This window comes from Gymnoscopelus braueri (genome assembly GCF_963280865.1).
Source record: "Gymnoscopelus braueri genome assembly, chromosome: 8".
NCBI lineage: Eukaryota > Metazoa > Chordata > Actinopteri > Myctophiformes > Myctophidae > Gymnoscopelus > Gymnoscopelus braueri.
The window spans coordinates 40,280,445-40,297,532 of NC_137609.1; the positions used below are offsets into that span (position 1 = coordinate 40,280,445).

General features: G+C 40.7%; 1 protein-coding gene across 2 annotated transcripts in view; it reads left to right on the forward strand.

Annotated features, from left to right (window-relative positions):
• LOC308089996 (relaxin receptor 2-like) overlaps positions 1-17,088 on the forward strand; it is a 231,202-nt gene that overhangs the window by 32,040 nt on the left and 182,074 nt on the right. The window lies entirely within an intron of this gene.

A 17,088-nucleotide genomic window follows, 5' to 3' on the forward strand; every position in this document is an offset into this window, starting at 1 on the left:
TCGCATTGTGAGCTGCTATTCTGTAGATCTGCTATTTAAAAATATTTTTATACTTTTTTATTCATTTGAAAACTTGTGAAATGGGACATTCTACACAATGAGTACTTTCTACTTCTGTACTTTAAGTATATTTTAACACCAACACTTTTGTACTTTTACTTAAGCACATTTTGAATTCCGGACTTTTACTTGTAACAGAGTATTTCTACATTGCACAGTATTGACACTTTTACTTAAGCAAAAAAAAAAAAAGTACTTTTTCCACCACTGATTACAGTAATAGTCAACACATAAATCCTTCCAAAGCTGGGTAGTCCAACATAGCCTTAGGGGGAAAACACACAAAAACAAACCAAGATCCTCATTAGGATTTAGGGCATCGAGGCAATACATCCAGAATGTTTCACACTGGTTGAACGGCTCCTATCACGTCCCCTTATTAGTGGTATAATATGCCCTGATGGGTTTTCGCCAAAAAGCAACAGAAAGCAGAGACAAATTGACATTTATAAATCCTTAAAGGGCAAGACCACTTTGGTAGAGGTTTGGGTTGTGTAGTTACCTTGCCATGATGTAACCCCAAAGGTGGGAAAGAAATCAAAAATAATTGCTCCATTGATTAGAAATTGATAATAAAAAAAATGCTCCTCATTGACTTACATTGTGCGGTAAAACCGCTCTCAAAGTCACTCTTTCAGCACATAAATGAACCCAAACATAGCTGATTCAGGCAATATAGAGCATCACCAAACCCAGTACTGTTTATTTTTTTAATAAAAATGTCAACTTCCTGTTGATTTTACTATTTGAAGATGTGGATCCGGATCCGTGGATCCAGTCCAGGTTTTCAACTTATTAAAAATGGCTAAATCAACAGGAAGTTGACATTTTTATAAAAAAAACAAAACAGTACTGGGTTTGGTGATGTTCTATATTATCTGAATCAACTTTGTTTGCGTTCGTTTATGTCCTAAAAGAGTGACTTTGAGAGCTGTTTTACCGTACAATGTAAGTCAATGAGGAGCATATTTTAAATTATCAATTTCTAATCAATGGAGCATTGTGAGCTTGTAGATCTGCCATTTTGTAATAAAGGTTTGGGTTGTGTAACTACACAACCCAAACCTCTACCAAAGTGGTCTTGCCCTTTAAGACCTGAGGCGATTCTTATTTTTTTTTCTAAATCCTAACAGTTTTTTGAAAAAAAAAAAAAAAAAATGTTTTCAAGATTTTTCAAAAATAGCAGATCTACAAGCTCATAGCACGGCACTCGGTGCCGTGCTATGAGCTTGTAGATCTGCTATTTTTGAATAGCCAAAGAAACCTAAAGTGACACAGATGCGTTCCAGGTCTTAAAGGGTTAACATTAGATCGGACGGGGCTGGGTTTGTTGTGATCACATTATTTCGGGTTCTACTGTTCTCCAGAAGTCATAGGATCACTCATAGGTTGGCGAACAGCGCCCTCTAGCGTAAACCATTGAAAATACCACACACTCGTCAACTCGTCATTGGCAGTGTGGACCTCGGGCGAATTGACGAGTGTACTCGCCAGTGGCAGTCAATGAGTTATAGAGAGTTTAGAGAGCACAATTAATTAATCAAAACATCAATAATAAGCAAGGGCATTTAAAACAAATGAGAGTTGTAGCAGACCTGCAGTTTTTTTTTTAGTTTGTTCCAGATACTGTATGGCATTGGTTCTCAAAGTGGGAGTACCAGGGGTACTTGAGGGGGTTCCAGGGGGTCCCCAGCTAAATGATGGACAGGAACCAAATGGACCCTTATGGGTCTGTAACTTTGAGAGTGTACACTCTCAAAGTTAGATTAACATTGATTTTACAATATGAATTGGGGTCCCATAGATATAAATGCCATTAAATGGGGGTCCGTAGCCTAATGCATGTCAAACTGGGGGTCCTTGAAATTAAAATGGTTGAGAATCACTGCTAGAGCCGTAAAAATCTTCTCATATGGGGGTCCCTGGCTTATCTTTTCAAATGGGGGTCCGTGGGCTAATAAGTGTCAATTTGGGGGTCCTTGACATGAAAAAGTTTGAGAACCACTGCTGTATGGGGTGTTGCATTAAAAACTGAGACAAAGGTAGGTAGGGTGGCATGCCTGTCCCAGACCATGTATTGGAGGTTCTGGATGTTTTATTACTCAACTAAAAGTAGATTTTCAACTCTACAACAGTCCTGCTGTAGGACTGGTGGGGAGACAAATGTACTGTTGCTCACTCTTCTATTCTGGGAACGTGTGACAATGAGAAAGTATCAGGATGATGTATGGATAGTAGAGGTGGGCTCTGACCTCCCATTTATACACCCGCAACCGTCTGCATTTCAAATCATTCCTATTTATAGTACTAGAGGTTCGCGGCCCTCACACTTTCGTCGCACCGCCGATCCGACCAATTTATCTGAGTCATAGTGTTGGGGGCTTTGTCCCGGTACCCATTGTACCCATCAGTCATTGTCCCTTTAATGCCCATATATGGAGATCCCTGACGTCAGTATGTACCTATTGCCCATATACGGGTATGCCCCCTTTTTGTGCCCATATTTGGAGCTGACTGATTTGTTTGCGGCTGATGCCATGACAACACATTGAGGTTAGACAACACACAGCCAATTATTATCTTTTTTACATTTTTGTATATATTTTTGGGGCTTTTCCTGCCTTTATTTATAGTTTATAGTAGAGATGGACAGGAAACGGGGAGAGAAAGATGGGGAGAGACATGAAGCACAGGCCGTCTGAACGGGGCTTGAACCCGCAACGCGCTGTGAGGCCCCATTAGCCAATTTTGATAGGATATCCCGTTGTTAGTTTGCCGAGTCGTGAGATCACTGAAATGCACTGGCAATTTTCTCACATTTGGATCTTAAGAAGATTGGTTTCCAAACTGTTTCTCTCGAGCCCAAACGATAGATTTGTTGTCTCTGTGGGACCCAAACATACAAAAATATTATGAAATTATGAATTAACCATATGTTGTTAACGTTAACGTTGAGACGTGTTGAGAGCTTGTAGATCTTACATTTTCACAATTTCTTAAAAAGTTTTTATTTAATTTTTAATATTTACATTTCCTGATTTCTTTTGTTGATTATTTTTTCATTTTTGGAAAATCTTTTGAAATAACTTGCGAACCATAAAATAGGTTCACGACAACGTGGGCCGTGAACCGATGTTTTTGGAAACACTGGTTTAGATCCCGACTGATCCTGTCGTGGAGGACTTTTAAATTAACAATGAAGTTATGCCTCTGTCATAATGACCCATTTTTTTCAGATGGGTCATTTAAATGGGTGGATACCGCCGCAATACACACATCAGTGATGGATAGAGGTGAAAGTGATATTTTAATGTATGAGCTGGCCAAGATGTGATGTGCTATAATTAACCACAAGTCCTATTTTATAATTTATAGTTTTTTATTCGTTTTTTCATTCTGACACAGTACTTCTTAATCAAGTCCTATTTTAGACTACGATATATGATGCTGTCACACAGCAAAAAATCTAAGGTTCTTGAAAACTTTTTCGAAAACTTTTGAAAATAATGTGTAATTACTTTGACAACTATTGCCTATAATGACCAAAATAAGGGCGCCAGGTTGAAAGTAGTTTAGTATTTTGTCACAGGAAAATACACTGTGGAATTGGTCGGATCACATCAGATGAATTGCCTTTCTTGGGATTCTTAGTATATATCTGAACGGCATAGGAGTCCATTGATCTAACCTTCCAAAGGATCTGAGGCTTGTACCAACTCTTGTCTACTTTTCAATCCAGGCTAATAACCTTTATGTTCTCTACTGTCTTTTATTTTTATGATATTCTTTATCTTTTTGTAATTTATGCTTGTAATGCCTTTTTATGTCTTTGAATGGCTTTTACGCCTTATGTAAAGTTCCTTGAAGAAGAAGATGAAGATTACTTCATTGCCAGTGAGCACAAGGCACACACTCGTCACCTGCAGTGCAACACCCATGGAGCAGTTTTGGGATTTGGTACCTTGCTCAACGGCACTTACTGTAGGCAGCGATGTTGGGCCCCATAGATGGTTATCAACTCACAAATAGAATCCCTGTCAAATTAATTGGCAATGCTGAAAACTGTCAGTTCACTCAATTTATATTCCAAGGATTCAATTTCCTGGAGTGTCTGGAGTTTCTAGGTCACTTGAATAATACATTACCTTGTTATGCACATTTGAAGAAGTTGGAAGGGAGAGCTTTCGGAAGTAAATGGTAAACAATGGGTCATCCCTATGTTCCCAGAGTCGAGTTTAGGGTTAACGAAGGGCCGGTTGAATCCAAACCACTCTCAGAATATGTTTGCATTCCTATTCCTTTGCCTTGTGTTCGTTTATCCTTTGACTTTTTTTGGATGATGTCAAAAGATATCATTATCCCCACTCCGTGGGAAATGAAAACCACGAGTGCAACACGCTGACACCTCAATCAATAGTAGCTTTATGTATCATCAATGATACCATCTATGCTTTAGTCATGTGTGACCAACTTGTCACAAATCCATTGAAATCAAGATACACAGCAGCACAAAGACAGCTCAATGACTGGTAGCTTATTTACCACATATTTAAACAGAGGCTCTCTCTTAGGCCACATTATGTGCCTCAACAGAAAGTAATAAAGATGGTGCACAAGTCTGTCTCTGTCCAAACACAGTAACTGTTACCAAAATAAATGTGTAGAGCAGGGGTCTTCAACAGGGGGTCCGGGACCCCTAGAGGGTCCTCAGGGTTACTACAAGGGGTCCGCCAAATCTTTGTGCGATATGATATTTTTTTTTTACCTTAACCACTTGAACCCTAGCATCCCTTTTCTGAGGAGAACTTTAGCCAAAAATAGCAGATCTACAAGCTCACAACGCCTCGCAGATCAGCTATTTTTGGCAAAGAGGTGAGAGGGAAAAAAGAGCCGAACAGCTGAAATCAATAATATATCAGTATTCCGATATTAACCCTGTGGGCCGCATTAAGTGAAGGTGGGTGCCGCATGTGGCCCCCGGGCCGCCAGTTGCCCATGTATGTCCTAAGTAAAGTGGTGTCGGCCTAAGGAACCATCACGCCAGAAGGAAATGTTTGGATCGGGGTGGTGCAGCTGATCTGGCACAGCGCTCAGGTCATGGACCTGGTGAGACGAAGGAGGAGCCCGGCCAGGAGGCCACCCACAGAGCCTAGCCCCTCCACGTGCCAGAGCCTCCCCGTGTTCAGGCAGAGTAGTTCCGGAGAAGCGGACTGAGTGGCCCTGTCTTTCCCTAAGAGGACTGACCGTGGGTAGCTACCTGGGATGTAAGTTGGGGCTTGATCAACCCCGACTGGGTCACCTGGGCGAGGGTGTATGTTGCGAGACCCGAAACACCCTATGACCCCAGGCTACAACACTGATGATACATCCCAGGTGCATCCATGTGATGTATTCTTTATAGTAATGGAAGCCATTGTTCTCGTGTTAATACAAATAAAAACATAACGTTTGAAAGAAAAAGTGTCAATGATGATGTCACTGGTAGGCAGGTTTCTGAAGTGTCCACAGCCCTCCTATGAGACACAGACCGAGTAGAACAAAATGGTACCATTTTCAGTGAGGACCAATTATATGAAGATGGGTTGAAAATGGGTGAAGTCGTCCTTTAAAGTACAAGGTAAACCCAACCGGAAACTGGTATTACAAAATCAGTATCGGTCAATTTGACCATAGAAATAATTTGTAATCGGATATTGGCCAAAACAAATAATATACACAAAGTGTGTGCAAAAAAGACGGAACAAAACTCAAGTCTCTTGTGTAAATAAAAGCCATATCTTATAGCAGGAGATATCAAATAAGTTTGACACGTGTGGGAATGCAGTGCATTGACAGTCATAACATGACAGTGCCAATGGTAGTATGTGAGTAGTGATGTGTCGTTCATGATCGATTCGTTCAAAATAACTAGTTCATTTGCCATGAACGTGAACGAGCTCGTTCACTTTCTGAAACTGTTACGTTCACTTGCGACATAAAAAAACGCTCCCGCGATGGTGTTTTACACACATTATAAAACATACATTAACCACTTTAGCCCTATTTTATACATAGGCTATTTGAAAATAGCCGATCTACAAGCTCACAACGCGTCGCATCGCTACACGTTGTGAGCTTGTAGAACGGCTATTTTCAAATATGTTAGTACTTTTACTTTTGGTTCTTTAAGTATATTTTGATGCCAATACTTTTGTACTTTTACTCGAGTAAATTTTGAACACTAGAAAATAGCGCTACTGAACGAGAACGTGAACGAGTCATTTGAACGAATCATTGCCATGAATGTGTGGTATCTGAAAACCACAGACTTAAAGGTTTCTATTGCTTTTGTAGTTGCCAACAACGCCATATTGCAGATAAGTTTGTTGTCCCAGAGATGAGAATGAATGGTTGTAGAATGAAGGAGTCATCACTAGTTAGTGAGGTATCTTTGCATCCGATTTATTGCATAAGTACAAACAGCTTCCTATGGGGACCCTGAGGTCCCCACCACACCACACAACAGCCTGCCGGCTGCTGAGTCACACACCCACTACAAGCTTACATGTCCTATTCTTTATAGCAGTGGTCACATTGAATAAGTGGCTGGGGGTCAGCCTCCAAAAGTTTAGACCCCACGCAGACAAACAATAGATCACCCTTTTGGTCCCTGATTCAATTTGCACCTGTATGAAGCAGGAAAGGGGGAAGGGGAACACATGCATAGAACCCAGGTAAACAACAAAAGGCAAAGCTAAGTGTATGTACCCCACCCGACCCAGACCAACAGTCACCTCTTGAATCCACTCTTGTGTCTGACTGTAGGCTATCTGTGAAATATGGCTTACATTTGTGTCTATGTTTATGAAATATACACATCAGACCCCCCATGAGAGACTTCAAACGTCTTTCACAAACACGTATATTTCAAAAGAACCACAAAGAACCGCCCCCCATGAAAAGCGACCGGAACACCAACCAGGAAAAAAATACAACATTCAGGAAGACCAAAACAGCAAACAACATCATACAGAAAAATGCACACACAAGAACCAGGATTACATAGTACAGCGACAAGGTGATTCACATTAAATAGACAGAAAACTCAAACATCCCGAGGAAAGGTCCCAAAACCCAGTAAAGTAAGCTTGCTCTTTGACTACTTGCCTTTTGCTCCTAAGTTAGTAAATTTTGGAACATTTCCAGAGGCGTTAACATTTTACAATTATCAACATCCCCCAATCAGCGCGCAGGATCCCTCTGTTAGCCCTTTAAACTCCGGGGGAAAATGTTATACCTAAAACATAAGGGATTCGCCCTCAAACACATCCACGGGAATGGCCCGGCTCCATGTACCTCGTCACGGGATTCGCCCGGTCTTCTCAGCACAACGAAAAATAAAAAAATCCACATTTAACCCCAGAGACCAGAAAGTGTAAAAACACCCTCACAGCACTTCTCCATGGCAGCCATAGCCCCATAGTTTAAATCACCCATATCACAAAAATGTAACCCCAGGTCCCACATGCGCAGCGTCCCGCTCGATAACGTCCCTCTTGTAGTCTCCCGCAATGTCATCTTCTCACCCCAGCCATGTTGCCCAGCGCAGCTCCAGCACAGCCACGCGCACTGCTAGCGATCAGCCAGACGAGTCGTGCAGCCATCCTAGGCCTGGTCATGGTCCTCTCCCTGTAGATTCTCGAAAAGTTGTCGTCACGTCGTGCCGATGTCCATGATCACCTACACAGTGGTCCCCCCACGTCTCAGGAGGAGAACATGAGCCGTCCACCCACCGCAAGGCAAAAACACAGACCCGCCGCATGTTCTTTCGACGCCTGGCTCAGTATCCCTGGAGACTCGCGCCCCCAAAAAAACAAACCAACGCGACTGCCGACTAAAAACGCCATAATGTGGTATCTGAAAACCACAGACTTAAAGGTTTCTATTGCTTTTGTAGTTGCCAACAACGCCATATTGCAGATAAGTTTGTTGTCCCAGAGATGAGAATGAATGGTTGTAGAATGAAGGAGTCATCACTAGTTAGTGAGGTATCTTTGCATCCGATTTATTGCATAAGTACAAACGGCTTCCTATGGGGACCCTGAGGTCCCCACCACACCACACAACAGCCTGCCGGCTGCTGAGTCACACACCCACTACAAGCTTACATGTCCTATTCTTTATAGCAGTGGTCACATTGAATAAGTGGCTGGGGGTCAGCCTCCAAAAGTTTAGACCCCACGCAGACAAACAATAGATCACCCTTTTGGTCCCTGATTCAATTTGCACCTGTATGAAGCAGGAAAGGGGGAAGGGGAACACATGCATAGAACCCAGGTAAACAACAAAAGGCAAAGCTAAGTGTATGTACCCCACCCGACCCAGACCAACAGTCACCTCTTGAATCCACTCTTGTGTCTGACTGTAGGCTATCTGTGAAATATGGCTTACATTTGTGTCTATGTTTATGAAATATACACATCAAATGTGAACAAAATCGTTCGTTCACTGAAATGAACTTTTTTTCCCACCACTGCATGTGAGACTGACTATGACAGTGCTAGTATATGCCTGTTCAGCAGTCTAATGGCCTGGCTGTGGAAAGAGTCCCTCAGTCAGTTCATTGGGCATGTGATACTGTGATATCACATGCCTGATGGTAGCACTGTGTGAACAGCTTGTGACTAGGCTGGTGTCTTTGATGATCCATTGTCTGTGGCTAAATGCCTTGACCTATATTTACCTGACCTGCTGGCTGCAATGTGTGCCTGTGAGAGCCGGCAGAGCCACCCCTGCCTCCCCCACTCACAGACTCTGCCTGCACCAGTGCAGTGGTGTAAAGTAACTTAAGTGCATTTACTCAAGTACTGTACTGTACAATTTTGAGGTATTTTTGGGCGGTGAAACCGCCCCTATAAGTGAGGTTTGGATATTTGTACAACAAATCCTGCGCTGTGATTGGCCAAAAATGTACAAAAATGTACCCCGCCTAACCCTGCACTAGGGCTGAACGATTTTGGGAAAAAATCTAATTGCGATTTTCCTGACTGATATTGCGATTGCGATTTGATTGCGATTTTTAAATTTTCGTAAAAAAAAAAAAAAATCTTTAAATTTTTTTTATGTCAAGCTTCAGTTTAGTATTCACTGTGTACGTTTAAAAAGTAATTGGAAGTAATGGAACATTACCAAATGGCATACCATTTATTTACTCTTCTAGATTCTAATAAATAAGGATGAGAACTAAAAGATATGAATTGCTTCATTGCTTCCAACATGTATCTTCCAAGTACTTTTTTTCCCATGTATATATTTAAAGGTAGTGTAAGTGATTTGCAAAGTTTCAAATAATTGCAAAATGGGTCTATGTTCTGATAGTGCTCGTTACTATAGAGTGTCCTGTCCATATAAAGAGTCTCCATGTCTCTCCAGCTCTTTATAAAACAGAAAATGTATTTTTTTTTTTTTTTTTTTAGTTTCATTTCCAATTTTATCCAACCAGGACAGAGAACTCAATCAGGATATAGATTAAACAAGTGAAATTGGAAGTGATGACACTAAGAAATGAGCAGACAAATTTTTAACTGGAACACTATACAAATTAAGCTTAAAAATTGGTACTTTCTCCTGATTGGCTGAGATTTTGACACCTACCGAAAAATGTATTTTCTGTTTATTAAAGAGCTGGAGAGACAGGGAGACATCTGTTACTGAACAAACACTCTATAGCAATGATTACTATCAGAATATAGTATTTTAACCTTTTAACAAAATACTTTTTGTTTTAACCAAAACATATCACTTACCCTACCTTTAAACATTTAGCTGGAATAGAAATAGCTTATTTTTGTAAACAACCCAACATTGAACTTGTTAAGTCATTAACTTATGGCTCAAGAAGAGAAGCTTTTTCTGAAATGAAGTTCAATAAATAAAAATTAAATTAAACAAATAATTACCTTTTTGTGTAAACAATTCACAGCAGTGAAATAAGTAAGTATTTCACTTATGGCTAAAGAAGCATATTTACTGATATCCAGTATTTAGCTTATGTAGATTAACATTCAACTAAAATGTAACACTTTTTTGTCTCACAAGGCAAAGTCCTCTCCTACTGTACATTGTATTACTACTACTCCTTGGAAGTGAAAAACTCAGAATACATAACGCAGTGGTGGAAAGTAACTAAGTACATTTACTTAAGTACTGTATTTGTACTTTACTCGAGTATTTCTAATTTCCAATACTTTAACTTCTACTCCACTACATCTCAGAGGCAAATATTGTACTTTTACTCCACTACAATTATTTGAAAACTTTAGTGACTAGTTATGTTAGGACCAGTTTATAATATCTGTGTACAGAGATATATATTATAATGTGTGTATATAAGTTCTTTCTTTGATTTGTATTCATTTAATTGAATTCCTGCAATGTATTAATCCAATGTGTAATATGTCTGACAGTCCTTATCAGCTAGTAGAATTCCACTCCACTGTCTCCTCCTTTCTCCTGTCTTTTGATAATAAAGTGCTTGGCAGAGGGGAGGATGCGCCATTGTAAGTTGGGATCGTGTCCAGTGAGATACATGGTCGTTTACAATCCTCGTACGAGTAAAAGAGATCTCGTGTGTCACGTGTCTTTCTTTATCTGTGTGTGATCAAACAGCAAGGGGGTTTAAGATAACGATCAAGAACCTATCATTTCACTGGTCCTTCGTGTCGGATTTCTACGTCGTTTTTGGAAGAGGAGAAGAGGACGCATCGCAAGTCTATCGATAGCCAGAGATCTGAGAGGGTCCTGCAAGCCCTGGGGTGTAAAGTCGCACCAGGCCGGTGTTCACCAGTCCGAAATCTTCTCTTCGACGAACGACTGCCGAAATCTGAACGTGATCACACGCCTATAAGAAACATGTAAGTGTGGTCCTTGTGTGGACATATTGTTGTTATTACTAAGGTGTAATATTGACAAGTGTGTTGTAGTTGTGCATAGATAAGCAACTACAGTTATAGTTGTGTTGTAGTGGCGGGGGCCACTGCATTTTATTAGCTGCAAGAGTATACTGAGAACGAGTTTTGTGTGAGTTCAAGAGAGAGTCACGGTAGTTAATAAGATAAAGAGTCTGATAACTCCCTCCAGAGGATTCAGTGATTTATCCTCTGGGGCAAGTCGACACGTGGTGGACCTTCCAGGGCATGATCCTTTTGTCTATGTTTAGTCTATATATCTTGTATAACCCCCATAAGACTCTCAGGGGTGTACGGTGTGTGGTTTGAATGTGATAAGTTAGCTGATCCCCTGGGCTAGTCCAACACGTGGTGAACGTGGTGAATATTTGGGTGTGATACAGTTTTTGACCAGTATACAGCAGTGCCTAGAAACGTTGAAATACACTTAGTTAGGATAAGAACAAGATATTTACAGTGAATAAAATAATTTCTACACATTGAACAGAACATTATAAGAACCACACATATTTAAGTTTTCACCCACATAATAGTAATTGACTGCTAATATGGAGAAGGAAAAAGAAGATACAGGTGCTCCTGTGAAACAAGTGATTGTAGTCGATGTTACCAACGAAGGAGATAAGCCAAAGCAGGGCAAGAAGAGAGGCCAGCCAAGGGCCCCCAACTCATGTTTTAGGTGTGGTCGTATGGGCCACTTTGTGGCTGATTGTAGATCAAGCACAACAGTACATGGATGGGATGATACGAGGAAAGAGAAAGGCCGACCAAGGGCCCCCAACTCATGTTTTAGGTGTGGTTGTATGGGCCACTTTGTGGCTGATTGTAGATCAAGCACAACAGTACATGGATGGGATGATACGAGGAAAGAGAAAGGCCAACCAAGGGCCCCCAACTCATGTTGTATATGTGGTCGTAAGGGCCATCTTCTCTTCGGACTGGCTCTTTGCGAGTCATGCAATATGTATGGCTGGGATGATTAGAGAAGAGAGAAAGAGAAGAAGGTAGGAGGCTGTGCGCATTAGAGCGACAGCGAGAGAGAGAGAGTTTTGTAGTAAGAAGAACATGTTTTGTTTTGTCTAAAAGATGTGTAAATGAGAGAGTGGATTGTGCATTTTTTCGTGATCTGTATGAATTGCCCCACATAGATGCAGTAATCATTTAAACATTTCAAAATTCCATGTCGTGGTGCACAACGACATGGAAGGAGTGATGTTTAAATGAGAGTAAGAGTGTATGTATGTGTGTGGATGAATGTATTTTTTTTTTTAGTAACAACATGAGAATCACAGTACATGGCAGTACAGTCCACCTAGAAGTTATTTTTCTGCATGAAAGGAGGAAGAGAGAGAGTGTGCATGTGTGTTCAGGTGTTAGTGTACATGAATTGTAAGTGAATGTGGTGTTTGGGTGTAATACATATGTACTATATGTAAAGTGTGAAGGGTAGCAACAGTAGTGTGAACAAATGGGTTATGACGTGCGTGTGTGCTTGTATACGTGCATGTGTGTAGTTTCATGTACCGAAAAGACTGTGTGTGTTTGAAGCATGTGGAATGACGTCACTTACGTTGGAGAGTGTCAGGTACTGTGTGTGTGAGAGGAGTGAGTGTGTCTGTCTGACTGTCTGCATGTGTGTGTGTGTTCACATGTGTGCGTGAGAGAGAGAGAGACAGAGAGACAGAGACTGATTACTGGAGTGTGTGTGTGCGCTCGAGTGAGCCTGCCTGTGCGTGAGTGTGTGAGTGTGTGAGTGTGTGTGTGTGTGCGTGTGCGTGTGAAGTCCAGCCAAGAAAGAACAGGAGAAGCCCAAATAATTTTCAGTTTAGAGTATTTTTACTCAGTTTGGGAACTTTAAAGTATCTGTACAAATTTTTTAAGTATTTCTACTCATTTGAGTATTCCACAAGGGCTTGTTAAGTCCAGCCAATTTCTCAAGGGAAATAGCAAATTTTGAGGCCACGTTTCTCAGTTGTCTCACGCTATCTCTTGTGTTGATTTATTTTTGGGAGCATCTCCCACACGTGAGGTATGTGTGGAAAACCACAAGTAAGCTCTTAAAGCACTTACAGGACACGGGCAATAAAGTATCTAGCTTCCTAGGCCACTCACTCAGCATGCACAAAAGCCCAAGACTAGAAAGTTAGACATGATGCCAAGATGCATTTTCTACTTTGTTTATTTTTTTGCTGCACAGTAGACTAGCAGAGGCACTTTTACGCCTGGGAAACGTTTATGTAGATAAGATAGCAAAGGAACCTAGTCGCGCTTCAGATGGGAGTTTTTATTTGTTATGTCTGCCACCAGTGACACAGACCATTTCACACTTAGGATCTGAAGTTGAGTCATGACCATAGGTCATATCTCAAACAGGAGGGATGGTACACATATAATATATAATTAAGCAGCATTTTCACACTTATAATTTTCAAAATTATGCTACACAGTTTTGTACATGTTTTTAGACAATGAAAAGGTAACGAAAGGCCATATGTAAGACTATTATTTCCACTTATTGAAAAGTGATGATACTGTAAAACTAGATTGAAGTACAGATGTGTCAAAACGGCCATAGCCATAATGCATCACATTAGTGGAGCTTTACATGAAAATAGTCCAAAGTGCAAATTATCTGTCTAGTCTTTTCTCTCTCCCTACAGGGACTGAAGCACTGGTGATCTGCATGCCGTGATAAAGATCATCAAGCGAAAGGACCAGGACCAACTCTGCGCTGAGAGGGTCCGTTCCGAGTCCTGGTCACCAACACAATTGCTGTGAAACGTGTTATTTGGATCCACAAAAGGCCACTGTAAATTGGTTCGAACATTATCAGACATTTAAGTAATAGGAGTGCTAAAGCCAGCAGCGGGTGGGGCCGAGCTGATAGCGCTACGGTCAGACCCAAACCTGGAGAAGACTCCCATTAGAATAATCCCCTTCCCCATTCCTATTACACTTAGAATTGCACCCCTGGTATTTTTGTGAGTTTTTTAATTTCTATGAGTGTATTATATATTTGTATTATTAAAGTTACTCGTAAATCGAGGAGTGTTGACGAAAATGTTTCTCACCGTCTAAATCTAAATATATATAGGTATATTTTTACGCTAATCAAATCGCTAAGACTAAAATGTGAATGTTTATGTTTGCACACATATAAATATATCTGCTTCACACAACTGGTCATGAGAAGTGACATGCCTCGAAATCCAATATCGCTGGTGAGCCTTGGGAGAAAATGACTTTGAACTAACAGCAGCTATTTGCCGTGTAAACCGTACCATCAGTTGAAATACGCCCTAAATAGCACTGTTAAGCCTGTATGTCACTCGGGAGCCTAACCTTTGTTATGTCCACGCTGGCTCTGTGAAGAAGGGTCAGATCAACGAACACAATTGTCAACAGACATTAATGCTGACTCCCCCGTGTTTGTTTAGATCAACTAAGAATTGGAGGTTGTAAGAAAAATACAATCTCACTGGTAATCCCGTGCCAATAAGGTTGGTTTGTCTCTCTTTCCCCATCTTGGAGTGGGAAAGCTTATGTTACGTGTAGAGACAATTAACTATAGACGTAGCCTGTTCCTCAAGGCTACAATGACCATGAAGAGGCCCAAAACCGTGAGTTTGAGTCAGCGTCGTTAATGGCCGTCCAGAATAGATGGACTCTTGACCTTTTGACTGCTGCGAGTGGAGGGGTCTGCGTTTCTGATAAAAAGGACATGTGGTGTTTTTTATTTCAGATGACATTAATTCCAAGAATGTTAGTGACGCAAAGCAAGACCATTAGTGTATGGTCAATGAAAAGGTCGTGCAGACATGCGGCGTTGTCTCAGACTGATGACGAGATTTGTCCCAAGTGCTCCACTCCACACGAGAGTGTGTTTTCCTTTCAAGCCCTATTTGAGAGTGACATAGAAAGTTAGTCCCAAGGCCACTGGAAGCGAAGAGGCAAATGTTTGAGTTGTTGGGTTGATTAATAAAAATGTGATTGATGTTCAGAAGTATTAATTAAATGAACAACAGGAGGGAATGTTAGGACCAGTTTATAATATCTGTGTACAGAGATATATATTATAATGTGTGTATATAAGTTCTTTCTTTGATTTGTATTCATTTAATTGAATTCCTGCAATGTATTAATCCAATGTGTAATATGTCTGACAGTCCTTATCAGCTAGTAGAATTCCACTCCACTGTCTCCTCCTTTCTCCTGTCTTTTGATAATAAAGTGCTTGGCAGAGGGGAGGATGCGCCATTGTAAGTTGGGATCGTGTCCAGTGAGATACATGGTCGTTTACAATCCTCGTACGAGTAAAAGAGATCTCGTGTGTCACGTGTCTTTCTTTATCTGTGTGTGATCAAACAGCAAGGGGGTTTAAGATAACGATCAAGAACCTATCAAGTTACTTTTCAGATATAAATTATAATATTGTAAAACCTACATTAACCACTTTGGCCCTGTTTTATACCTAGGTTATTTGAAAATAGCAGATCTACAAGCTCACAACGCGCCGTGATGCGACGCGTTGTGAGCTTGTAGATCTGCTATTTTCAAACATTAGTACTTTTACTTTTGGTACTTTAAGTACATTTTGATACCAATACTTTTGTACTTTTATTCAAGTACATTTTGAATTTTTACTTGTAACAGAGTACTTCTACATTGCAGTATTGATACTTTTACTTAAGTACAACATTTGAGTACTTTTTCCACCAGTACATAACATAAGTGACAAAGATACATTTCATAGTCGCTTGTTTTCATAGACAGGGTTGCTTATTTCTCTCACAAAACCTGGCAACACTGACCAGGAAGTGCTTTCCATCGTATTGTTTACATTGATCACAGCATCCAACAGTAATAGTTTAATAATGTTTGGAAAAATATAAGTTACACTTACAGAAACAAACATAGATAGGAGCAACACTACTACTACACTACTTGTGTCGCACCGAAAATAATGTTTTACCGCTACGTGCGGCATCAGGGATTTGCGCAACACGGCCGTTCGACAAACTTTAAATACTCGTAGCCGACGGAGACCTAACTCTATGAGAGGGACAGAGCGAGAGAGAGAGATCGAGGGAGAGAGGGGGGGGGGCTCGCTGCCCTCTCGCTCCCTGTAGAGAGAGGCAGGCAGCCACTCTGGAGAGAAGGAGACAAGTCCCGCGGGTGCTCTGGGATTAATATGAATATTAAAATGATTTATTATGATAAAATAAAACATTAAAAAATCACGGCCTTTGCGATTAGCTAATCGCGTGGTTTCAAATCGCGATTTCGGTTTGAAAACGATTAATCGTTCAGCCTTACCCTGCACCGTGATTGGCCAATCACAGTCTATTCAGGACTGTGATTGGCCAGTGTCACATGACACATGTGCATAGCCCTATATAAGAAACCATAACTTAAAAAAAAAACATTATTTGGTTTTTTTTAAGTTATGGTTTCTTCCATCATAAAGAGTGTTTCAATAAATGTATTTATTTTTTTGTACATGATTGGTTGACTCCATTCAGTATTGTGATTAGCTAGCAAGACACCGCCCACTTCACACAGGGTGTGATTTTTACTTTACTGGAGTATTTCCAATTTTCTGTACTTTTACTTCTACTCCACTACATCTCAGAGACGAATATTATACTTTCACGGTCAATAGACTGCGCACTCGGTTAACACCAGAACATGTGGACATGTTAACCATAAAAATGGTTAGCCTAAGTAAGCGGCCAGTGTGGCCTTATAGGTAGGTTGCTCTGATTTTCTTTTGTTTTATAGGACAGCGTCGTATATATTTTTTATTTTTTGGAGTCAGTGGACCCATAGAACTGTTTCTGTTTCTCTTTGTCTCTGTCTGTCTCTCTATCTGTGTGTGTGTGTGTGTCTCTCTCTCTCTCTCTCTCTCTCTCTCTCTCTCTCTCTCTCTCTCTCTCTCTTGGGTAGACAGGCAGCAGCGCACTTGTTGAGAGAGACGCGCAGATCACGAGTACCTAAGGACGCGTTAATTTATGAAGCTTATATACAATTGCAATTTATTTGTATTGTTAACTGCTGCTTTTTTGTTTGAAGCAAAAAAAAA